Here is a 12,398-nt window from a genome sequence, read left to right on the forward strand (position 1 = left end):
CAAACCCAGAGCTTTGTTAGACAAGTGCCACTGAGCTATGTAAAATCTACAGTAAGGATCACTTGTGTGTCACATACCACTAGACACACAAAGGCCCTTAAGAATCAGGACATATTGTATCACCTACAGCATATAATAGACAGTTCAAAATAACCAAGGCTTAAACACAAAAATGTACTCTCCCCCAGGAAGTTACCTGAAGGGAGAAGGTCCCTGATTGATATGAAAGCGGCAGGATGAGAAGTCCTGCTAAGATGCCTACCTTCCCTAGTGTATGGCTTCCATACTGACAGCGGGGGATGACTAAGGAAGCTACAGATATTGCTTTCAAGTTCCAGGCATAAGGAAAAGGAAAGAGACGGGGCTTTAAAATAAGTATGCTTCCTTACTGTATCAACCCCCATGAGCAAGCCTTCCTAGAGACCCACAGAGATGTTATATTTGGGGGTTTTCTTGGTTTTTTCGAGACAGGGTTTCTCTGTGTTGTTTTGGTGCCTGTCCTGGATCTCGCTCTGTAGACCAGGCTGGCCTTGAACTCACAGAGATCTGCCTGGCTCTGCCTCTCAAATGCTGGGATTAAAGGCGTGTACCACCACCGCCTAGTCTATATTTGGTTTTTAATTATCAGAATATACAAGACTACAACAACATGGGTGCCAGAAACCAGGAAAGGTGGCTTTCAAATGAGTGCATTTCTGCCTTCAGTTATGCCAGGGTTCTCTAGGTTGGGGTTAACATGGAACAAATGCCAGGCAGACAACCGATGGTGCCAGCCATGACACCCTTGTGTTTCCTGGGGAACCTTAAACACCCAGTGGAGGAGCCTGTTGAATACTGTTGGTTTTCTGTGACTGTCAGCAGGCCGGTGATCTGACCCGGGAGGCTGCTCTGCTTTCCGTTTTCATAAGCAAGCATCCAGTAGACTGGTCCTTGGTGCAGGAGATAGGTAAATAAAAGTGTTTCCTCCGGTCTTGGTGAATTTTAAGTTGGTCTGAAGTATTGCTGCCTTCTCTTGGAAATTAAGAGTTATATGTGAAAATGGGAAAAGGGTTATTTCAATTTTCAAATCCACCGTGACTTCTCCACTTGATCAGAGGTGAAAATGCACTGTGCCATCTCCTGTGCCCTGACTCTCCTGCTCACAGATTCACGCAGGCTGACAGGAAGAAGCTACATCTGAAGGAGTCATGGCAGGTCATGGTGGCTACCCACTGTGCTCTGATTGTGCCACCAACCCGCTATCTCCCAAGGGGAGATACCACACACATACACACATGGACCAGGAGAAGAGAGCCCAATGGACTAGGTCCAGTTCTTGCACTTATAAGCATTCCTTGTTTATAGGAAAAGAAATGAGTTGCACACTAAGCTAAATGATTTATCTGACTCTAGACAGAGGTGAAGCTAAAAGGTGGGTCTTGGCTTGAGAACATGTTCCAATCAACAAGTGCAAACCCTCAATCTACCAATGAAAACCAAATGTTTGAAATACTGAAACAAGTCGAGTCATTGTGTCCACTCAGCTGTCCAGATAAGAATCTAATTTACTTCATTTTTCTCAACCAATGCTTTGCCTAGGCCTCTATGAAGCCATGCATTTAATCTGATCATTATTTATTAGAGCTTTTGCAGGCCTGGGAAGCTGCACAGGGACAGAGTACTTGCCTAACATTCAGGAAGCCCTGGGTTCAATCCCCAGCCCACCACTAAAAGCTTAGTCAGTGATCACTAGTGTTCTGTGAGAAGCACAAGGACCAGCAGACATCACCTTATAATGCTGCTGTATTGTTCATTTGCAGAACCATGAATTTACAAGGCAAACATAACAATGGCTTTATGGCCATTTGAGTAGCATGTCACCTTATGAAGCACTTAACACAATTATGGCATATTTATTAGACACAATTATTAGGGTTCATATTTGAGGATTACTTTTTTTGTGAGACAGGGTTTCTCTGTGTAACCCCACTGATGTCCTGGAACTTGCTCTGTAGACCAGGCTGGCTTGGAACTCACAGAGAGGCGTGCGCCACCGCCGCCACCGCCGCCGTCGCCGCCCAGCTTTAGGATTACTTTTAACAGGCAAAAAACAAAACAAAAAGCCATATTGAATGTCCTCAACGGCTAGACTGTCTTTTTGCTTTAAGAGTAGAATCAGAAAAGCTAGACATGGTGACAAGTGCCTTTAATCCTACCACTTGGGAGGCAGAGACAGGTGGATCTCTGAGTTTGGGGCTAGTATGATCTACATAGCGAGTGAGTTCCAGGCCAGCCAGGGCTGCACAGCGAGAAAAACCCTGTCTCAAAAGTTACAAACAAAAGAGAGTAGCAGCAGTGGATGTGGCTCATGTCTTCATTCTAACCCTTGGGAGACGGTGGCAGGAGGACTGAGAGTTCAAGGTCATCCTTGGCTACACAGTCTGAGGACAGCCTGAGCTACAGATATCCTCTTTCAAAAAAGCATCGGCATTTGAGGGGGAAGTCGATTATCTGGAACCAAATCTCCTGCAAAGCAGATGTGGGCAGTCAGGTGGGTGCCTGGTGCCACTCTACCAGCTGAGCACAGCCTTCTTCCAGACATCTTTTCCCACACTAGAACAGTCTTTGCTTTTAAAACAGTGGTTGTTTTTTTTTTTTGTTTATTTTAGCACTCACCAGAATCACTTGTAGGAGTTTCTAAAACTCACATTGCTGGCCTCTTATCTCCATCTCATCAGGTGTGGGGCCGGAGAGTCCACATCTCCAACAAGCTCCCAAGTGAGGAAGGAACATGAGAGCTGCTGTCTCCGACAGTTATTCTGTTTTCTGGCCTCTATATCCACACTTAATCCTATCTGCTACAGACCATCTCTGCACGGGGAAAGCTTCCTACCTCTTGAGCTGCATCCACAGGACTGTGCAGTCTTAGACCTTCCAGTAGTGTGTGCAAGTGGGGTGCAAAGTAGCCCAAAGATAGGGCCTTACAATGTTGCTGTCTTGTTAATATGTGTGACCAGACTCATGCTCCCACTGCAGAATATACTGATTTCCACGCAGAGCCACAAAGTATGGATGGAGCTAAAAGTCTGACTGAAACGGCTCATGGGAATCCAAGACTGAACTTGAGCCTTGCCTAGGACTCAGGAGAGTTACAGAAGGTTGAAGTTGGAAGGAATGTTAATTGCCATTGAATCTACTCCCTCCACTCTCTTACTTTAAAACTTAGGGGGCTGGAGAGATGACTCAGCAGTTAAATACACTGACTGCACTTACAAAGAACCCGGATCTAGTTCCCAGCACCCATATGGTAGGTATCGCACAAACATCTGTAACTCCACTCCAAGGGGATTCGATGCAATCTTCTGGCCCAAGGCACTGCACATCTAAGACACTTACGTGCATGCAGGCAAAACGAACACTCAGGCACACAAAATACAGAATAAATCTTTCTTTTTAATTGAGAAAATCAGGGCCCACAGATGCTCCAAGAAGAATTCAAAACCACACAATAAATTATAAGAGAGTACAGGGTCACGACCTGATCCAACCAAGACCACATGCAACGTGAGTTAGGTCTAATATGACACGCTTGTTCCTCAAAGACCACATGGCGAAACCACACTGCATGTTTCTTCTCCTTCTATATCATCATTAGCAGGGGCAGAAAAGTCCTTAAGAGTCAGTTTGGTGTCCATAAGAAATCAAACCCATAGTGATTTACCAATGTGACTTTTATTCCCACCAGACAGTATGCTATTAAGACAAAAGTGACTGAAATATTCACTTATGCATTTAGTGGAATGTGTGAGGGTCTGAGTTCTACACCAGTTCACTCTCATGATTCTAGCGGTCATCTATTGAAAAAAAAAAAAAAAAGATAGCTCTATCTGTAAGTGGCTGAGCAAGGATGAAGATTTTGACAAGACAGATGTTTGTCCCAATGTAATGACAGACAAGGGCTAATCTTGACTAAGATTGTCAACCTTAGCCAAAGGGTGGAGGGCTGTAACTGAGCCTTTCTTTCCTTGGCCCACATACCATGTGAAGATACAGCATTCGTCTCCCCTCCAGAGGATACAGCTATAAGGGGCCATATTGGACACACCACATAGCCCTCAGCAGACCCTACCCTTGTCTGCATCTTGACCTTGGATTTCCCCAGAGATCAATATATGTTCTTTATGAACTACTCTGTCTCGGGTGTTTTTTTTTTAAATAAACAAAGATGGTATGTAAGATACTTTTAAAAGCAATAAAAATAAGAAAAACTAGCTAATTTTAAAATGCTGAAGAGTGTTATTTCTCAACCTTTTTAGACATCATAGAACGTCTAGCTCTCAGCCTAGGTCCAGTCAGCAATGGGTGATAAGACAATGAACCACAAATGTCTGAAAGTGTTCAAGGAACATATTTTTAAACACACTTGGGAGGGGCATGGCAGGGAAAAAACACACTCTTCATGCCCTTTTGGTAGCATAATCCTTATACTTAACACACTTAAGATCTGTCTGCCTACCCCATCTCCATGGTGTCTGTAGGTGATGGGGGAAGGTATAGAATTCAGAAGGCTCTCTCTCTCCATTCCGGGTATAAGCGTTTACAATGTTTACATATTGTCTGAGGAGAAATGGTCAAGAAACAATAAAGTAATTGATTTGATTGACTCCTAATAGTATTTTAAGCAATGCCAAAATTGAGTCTCAACCCCTAACGTACTTCCAATTGATGGGAATTATTTTATTTTAGAAATTATGTGTAAGAAGAGCCTGCTTGGGAGTGGACAGCAAAAACAAAAAGGTTGATCAAAGGCTGGATTTCATGGAGGACAATGCTGCAGGAAGTAGATGTCTGCATACAGTGGAACCGGCTGAGCTGATGGTGGATTCTGCTGCAAGCCTCAGCCTGATCCTCCCACAGCCCTATTCCATTTGCCCTGCCTCACAGTACTCTCTCCTTGCATCCATGCTCCAAAAGCAACTCTTTGTCCCTGGGAGAACACTATGAACACCTTTACAATCCCCAGAATTCAGCCAGAAGCTCTACTTCTCTAAATAGCTCTTAGGACAGCCTGGCCCATGGTGGCATCACATCTAGACGTGACTCTTTACAGTGGGTTCTGTGCATTCGTGTCTGCGTGTACTGTCTCCTGTTGGAACTGACCAAAAGATGATCTTTTTCCCCTTGGTGGGCTTTGTCCTCATCATCGCACTTCTCCTGCTCGGCCCCTAAGCCCAAGCAGGAAGAGCCCACCGGGCCACACTCAGCTACCCGTGCACGTGAGGACTGAGTTGGTCTCGGATGATGCTTTTCTGCATGCTGGTGGAGCTTAAAATGATTGGTCTGGGAAAGGTCTGGAGAAGAGCCTTGAAGAAGCCACAAGGGCAGCAGGCTACGGAGTTGCTATGGTTACTAGGCAGCTTGATGCTCTTCTAGCCATCTCCTCCCCACAAGGCAACCCTTCTCTGGGAAGCCAAAGACGACACACACACAGGTATTCATACCCAATCCACCACGTGAGCTGATACAGCAAGGACTTAGTCACATCAATGGTTTGTCACAGAAAGAGCAAAGTCGGGGGCCACCAGGGCAGTGAAGGGAAGAGGCATGGCAAGCTGCTAGGTAGATATTTAAGATTAGAATGTGGTAACAGACTGAGCTTGGAGCTGGTGTTGGCTGTGCTCTCTGAATGTGGTTATGATGTTCTTAGCTTGTTTTTCTTGACTCAGAACTAAACATCACGATGTCTGCCCCTGTGGCTCCTGATGCCTGGCTTCCTCAACGATGAAGACAGGCCTGGGCAGGGGGGGCGGGGCAAACAATGGGGCAGGGACCCAAGCGGGAGGGTCTCCTCCTTCCACCTGAGCCGCAGACTCCAGTTTCCTAGGCTCCAGATGGTGATCATGATTGTTAAAAAGCAACCATTATCCCTGTTAATGAGGATAATAAAACAGAGCGATTCACGAGCATCCACAGCATATGGAGCCCGCACAAAACACAGATTCACCCAGCATTGCCGGGAAATGAAGTTTTCCACACCAGTGAGTTTTCTGGAAAATTAGGGCTTACCTCTTTAGCTTCAATATTTTTTTTTCTTAACATATTAACCATTTGGGATGGAAATACGTGTCAAATATGTAATACATCTTCCTATGTTGCAGAACAGCGTAACAAACACTATGCAAACCTTTTTTTTTTCTGGATGTCTCATTATAAACATGCACTCAAGTGCTGAGCGGAGGAGACCACAGCTATTACACATGCGAGTTTGTTAGGAAAATGTCTGCTTTGCCTGGACTTAGCTGCACCTGACTTCAATAGGAACTGGGGCTTTTCTACCCTTGACTTGGCATCCTCCAGCCTTGCCACGCAAAGGATGGCCTCCAGAATGAGAACTCAGTACCACCTGGGACTTAATCAGAAGCATAGACTCTCTGGCCCCATCCCAGCCCCGCTGAATGAATTGGAGTCTGGGTTTTAACGAGATGCTTGGGTGATTCATATGCACACTAAAGTGAGGAAGCACAACTCTCCAGCTGTGCTTGCCAGCAGGTTCCTGACCAGTTACAACATTATCTCCTGAACACGCCAGTCAGAAACCCAAAAGGGTCCAGTTCAGGCCTAAGAGCAGAGTCTCCAGCCATCTATTTTTACCACACTTTTTGGGTAATGTTAAGATGCACCGAAGTTATCACTGTCCAGCTCTCAGTCTGGCTCACAGGACTCAGCGTTTGTTAAAGGAAATGGGATTCCTGTATTCCTGTCATCTAATAAGAGGCGACTCTCACATCTGATGTTCTAACAATAGTTAAGATCACGGGTTGGGGGCTAGGAATGTAACTGAATGGTGGAACACCCCCCAGCATGCTTTGGAATCCACATCCAATTCCCTGCACCACAACACAAACAATCAATTAATTAACCACTGACTTTGCTAACTAGAAAAAGCTACATAAAAAAGGCCATGCATTGCATTACATTATTTTGAATAAAATGTCCTGAATAGACGTAACCACAGAGGCAGAAAGTAAATGAAATAGGAAGCATTTGGTAATGGGTACAGGAGTTTCCTTTTAGGACAAAGAAAATAGAATGTGGAATTACACAGTGGTGATGGACATACAACATCATGAATACACTGAAATCCCTCAATGTTTTAAAAGTAAAAATTAAACTGCACGTTGGCTTACACATTTTGAAAGACTGAATTTATAGTGTTTAAATTATATCTCAGTTTTAGGAAGACCTTAGCCTTTAGAATGAACCTGTTCAAATAACTTCAAATCCAGATCCTGCAAATAGTAGCCATGTAACCTTGCACAAGCTAATTAGCCTCTCAAAGTCTATTTAAAAAGACAGTATTGGGGTATCTTGCAGGGCTTTATAAAATTGTTTCCAGTTAAAAAAATTATCTGGAATTGGGGTCAAAATCAAATCACCCTAAAATATGACATCAGGAGAGCAGAATGTGCCTCCCCAAAATACACCTCTTTAGATATTGACTATTCTGAGCTGGTTATTTTGAGAAACTGCAGACATAGGAGCAGCTCTGCAAGGCTGCCCCTCTGTAGGGGAAAGTTTTATCCACAAAGGAAATTTTCATAAGTGAAGGTCTACACCAGGAAGAGTTACCTGAAGTCTGCTTTTACCACCCAAGAGACTTTGATCTGCTTAACAAGGCAAATTTATTCACTATTTCCTCCCCCTTACCTTCTCATAATTTATTTCTACCTCCTCAAGCTCCATTCCTTATTGTAGCTCAGGATGCTTTCTTTACAGGCCTTAGTCATCCAGCCATTTACTGGGGTCTCACACTTCTATGACACTCCTATGCTTCAAATGTTTATAAAATGGGTTTTCTCTCATGAATGTTTGAGGCCATTTCATGAGCAGACCAGCCAAAGGACTGAGAAGAGGAAAGGAAAACGTTTTATTGTTTTGTGTTCTTTCTTTCTTACCCTACATAAGTGTTGACAAATGTTCGTTGCTTTGGGGGTGAAAAGTGTGCAACACCTGACCAGTCTCCACCATGAGGGTCACAGGGGCTCCTCCTAAAACAAAGGGCACATTAATAGTGGAAGAGCAGAACAGATTTAATAAACACAAAAGTTATCCATGACATGAGACTCCTCAGGGTTGGGGATACAGCTCTGTGAGAGAGCCCTTGCTTAACATGTGTGAGGCCTAAGGTTCATCTCCAGCTACACACACACACACACACACACACACACACACACACACAAAGAACCTGTACTTAGGTTCAATGAGGAATGGGCAGCCATGTAGATATGCATTTGACTTTATAATAATATTCTGAGGATGAACCCAGCATGACAGGTCATTCAGATTCCTCTTAGCCTCTCTGATTACTGGTATTTGGCAGGACACCTATTATATGGGGAGAGAAGAGAGGCCAAAGGGGAGAGAAAAGAGGCCAGAGTATGAGCTTTTGCAGTTTTTATGGCTTGCTTTGGGGAGAGGTGTTCTAGGTTCTATGACCCACCTTGGGGGAGACAGATTCAGATTTCTGTGATCTGCTTTTGCAGGAGTGGAGCAACTACAAGAATGGATGACTTGAGAGGAGGGAGAAAGTCTAAAAGGCCTCTGCTTCTGATGCTACCCAGGATTCCAGGGTGCTGTTCTTCAGGATGTCATCATCTGTGTCCTGACATTGCTACAGATCCAACAAATTCCCAACTTTGAAAAGTCCAAATACTGTCAAATGAATTTAAGAAAATGCGTGCTCCTTAGAACTTTGGGATTCTTGAGTCTGGGGTGTAACTTCAGAATCAGCAGCCTTAGTAAGTCTGCCGTTCTAATTACAGGTGGTCTACGCAGGGCACTTTGACAACTTCCTCCTGAAACTCTTCGTGATGGTTGGTGTTCACTGTCACCTTGATAAGAATCTAGACTCACCTGGGGGATGAGCCTTTCAGAACGCCAGGGGTGGGAAGACCTGCCCACTGTGGGCAATGTCATTCCGTGGCTAGAACTCTGGAGAAAGGGGGCTCAGCAGCAGCAGGCGGTCATCACTCCCCACTTCCCGACTGTGGGTAGAATGTGATCGATGGTATCACGCTTGTGCTGCCGGGACTTCCCCACCAAGATGGACTTGAACTGGGAGCCATAATAGACCCTTTCTCCCTTAAGTTGTATCTGTTAGAGTATTTTATAAAAGCACCAAGAAAACCAAAACACTCTTGTAAATCAGAAAAAAAGATAGATTGTTTTTAGAATTACATTATTTTCAACTTATAATATGGAAAACAAAAGCCAGGCGGTGGTGGCGCACACCTTTAATCCCAGCACTCGGGAGGCAGAGCCAGGTGAATCTCTGTGTGTTCAAGGGCAGCCTGGTCTACAAAGTGAGTTCCAGGACAGGCTCCAAAGCTACACAGAGAAACCCTGTCTCAAAAAAAAACAAAAAACAACAACAACAAAAAATGACATCAGGAAATTTGAAGGTAAATGTTTCTGTTCTTACACACACACACACACACACACACACACACACACACACACACACAGGAGATGTTGATGAATAATTTGTAATTTTTCTTTTTCTCTTAGTTCTCTGAATCCATCAGAGAACTAAGGCTGACAGGCAACCAGTTAACTCAAAATTTAAGAAAACACAAACCCCTGAAAAAAAAAAAAAGAAAAAGAAAAAAGAGTTAAATAATGAGCATTTCGTTACAGAGGACAGATGTCATTCATCCCAGGTAAGAAAAATTAAGCTGAAATTTTTAATGAATTGTAAGGTTTTGGTTTAAGTTAGCAAGAGAAGGCCAGAGCCATGTTAGAACTGACCCTCCCACAGGCTCTTTCCACAGCCCTCACAGGTACACAAAGAGGAGACAGGAAAGGAATAATTCTTCAACAATACCCATATGAAGGAGCCAAGAGGAAAGTAGCAGCCACCAAATCAAACGCAGAAAGCAGGGCTGGACCTTCACCTCTGTGTCTCTCCAGTAGAGAGAAAAGAGCTAAAGAAGTGGGTAGAAGCCGGGTGGGGATGGCGCACGCCTTTAATCCCGGCACTGGAGGCAGAGCCAGGCAGATCTCTGTGAGTTTGAGGCCAGCCTGGTCTACAGAGTTCCAGGATAGGCTCCAAAGCTACACAGAGAAACACTGTCTTGAAAAACAAAACAAAACAAAACCACAAAAAAAGCAGGTAGAAAGGTAACAAACCTTCTCAGTCTTATGACTAGTGAAAAACAAAACCAGAAAACCAGCACTGCAGCTTACAGAAAGGGTGAGAGGAGAGGACTGCTCCTCCCATGACCCTGGGCTGTACAGCCCAAAGGAGGCGGTGCTTCCTGCTATTGTATGTGACCTCTTTTAAGCCTTTTCTCCCTGCTACTGCCTGCGAGGTGGATTCGCTCCTGGTAAGATCAGAGGACAACTTCTGCTGTCTACTCTGTTCTGTAATCGTGAGTGTATTTCCTCAATTTATATCTTAATACATTCTGTTACCCACTTAATAGACTCACATGGATTGATCGTAATAGAGGACACACTTGTTAGCCATAGGAAGGGGCAGCAATATAGACTGAGCTGGCCACTGAGAGAGACCTTAATCCCATGGCCCAAGATTGTAATGCCTGCCTGTGATTAGGACTCAGTGAAAACAAGAATATCTAATCCACCTCCACCATGCCCCATCGCCACAATATGTTTGGCTTTTGTAAAAAACAAAACAACAACAACAACAACAAAATGCATAAGCAAAGAAAGAAAGAAAAAACAGAGGTAAGGGATTCAGCAGAACTGGGATTTACATTTACACAGGTGTGAGGTCATCAAAATGGAGACCTTAGCACACTGTGATTACTACATCAAAGTCTTCAACTGAAAAGGGGCATAACATACATGATAACATCATAGCTGGTTCCTATAGATAAATAGGAAGTACAGACAGAATCAGGTGAAAACACTAGAAACAAAAAAGGCAAGAAGAGGAAGGAATGGTGCTCTCAACGGGTACAGCAGTGGACTTGAAACAGCCAAGGGAAGAAGAGGTGGTTTTGAGGGCAGCCCAGTACAGATTATCAAATGGGAGTCAGAGAGAAAAGGAGTAGGCAATACAGAAGTGCCTAAAAACATAGCGGAGCACTCAGAAACTGTAGAGCAATATTAATACAACATGCACATATTATAAACGGACTCTCAAGACAAGAGACAAGAGGAAAGGAATTGAAGGAATAATGTATTTAATTTTATCTTCATGTACTCTCTTTTCAGTGCCTTTCATTTCTTTTGCAGATTAAAGATTCTGTCTGATACCATTTTTGTCTGCCTGAAGAACATCCTCTAATAGCTCTTTCATTGCAAGTTTGCTGGCAACAAATTCAGTTTTTGTTTAATGAAGTGTTTATCTCCCATCGTGTGTGTGTGTGTGTGTGTGTGTGTGTGTGTGTGTGTTGCACACATGTGAGTATGCTGATGCATGTACCCATATACACACACATGCAGAGGCCAGAGGAGAACATCAAGTGTACTCCTCTATTGCTCTATTAGAAGCTTGACCTTTCAGCTAGGTTAGCTGACAGCAGACTCCTGGGATCCACCCTACCCCAGCAGACTCCTGGGATCCACCCTACCCCAGCCTCCAGTGCTGGGGTTACAGCCATGCACAGCCATGCACAGCTAAGTCACCCAGGTCATATCAGTCAAGGCTACCCTAGATGAGCTGATGGCCAGCCCATCCCCAGATATGTGAGCAGCCCTTATCCAAGATCAGCAAAGCCACCTAGCAGTCTTCTGGTCTATGAGCAGTAGGCATGGATATCATTTCCTGGTTGTTTGTTATACAGCATTATTTTTACAGCAGAGAACCAGTAGACTGTGAGGCTGTGCTCACAAACTGAACAGTGCTGTACTATTAACACTTGGGAAGGGATGTGCATGCTACATAATTCTGATTATGTGTTATCCCTGTCCTGTGATACGTTACACTCTCTGAAATATTTCAGAGGGTTACAGAATCAAACTTTAATTTGGGCAGGACCTTGGATACAATCTAGTCAATCATCCTTCTTGGGCATGGAGCTTCTTCCTTTTTCACTTACATTTCCTTTTGTCTGTACTAACAGACTGGTTCATTCAAGCACCCCTTCCCCCTCACAGTTACGAGCCATCATCCATAAATCTTGCCCTCTTCCCTGTGCAGACAGCACAGGAGGCTGGGTCCAGTTCCCTCCTCAATCCACCACTTCTCCATGTTGGCATCTGTTAGCAATGCTCTGGGTTGTGATTTGCAATTTTTTTCCCAGATGCATTCAGCATGCAGCCACTTTGACAAGCTAAAAGCTGCTAATGCAGGATCATTTATTACATTTTCCTGCACACTGCATTAATCTTAAAGACCCAGCTTAATGCACGCAATGGCATCTTCCCTGAATACAGAAGGGCTGGGCTAC

The 12,398-nt window shown here is 44.1% G+C and overlaps 1 long non-coding RNA gene across 2 annotated transcripts in view; it reads right to left on the minus strand.

Annotated features, from left to right (window-relative positions):
* Positions 1 to 7,883: 7,883 nt before the first annotated feature.
* LOC131925749 (uncharacterized) overlaps positions 7,884 to 12,398 on the minus strand; it is a 20,792-nt gene continuing 16,277 nt past the window's right edge. For both annotated transcript variants that reach the window (XR_009383324.1, XR_009383326.1), the window contains exon 5: positions 7,884 to 8,027. This is a non-coding gene — a long non-coding RNA (uncharacterized LOC131925749). The remainder of the gene's footprint in view (positions 8,028 to 12,398) is intronic.

This window comes from Peromyscus eremicus, chromosome 15 (genome assembly GCF_949786415.1).
Source record: "Peromyscus eremicus chromosome 15, PerEre_H2_v1, whole genome shotgun sequence".
Classification (NCBI taxonomy): Eukaryota; Metazoa; Chordata; class Mammalia; order Rodentia; family Cricetidae; genus Peromyscus; species Peromyscus eremicus.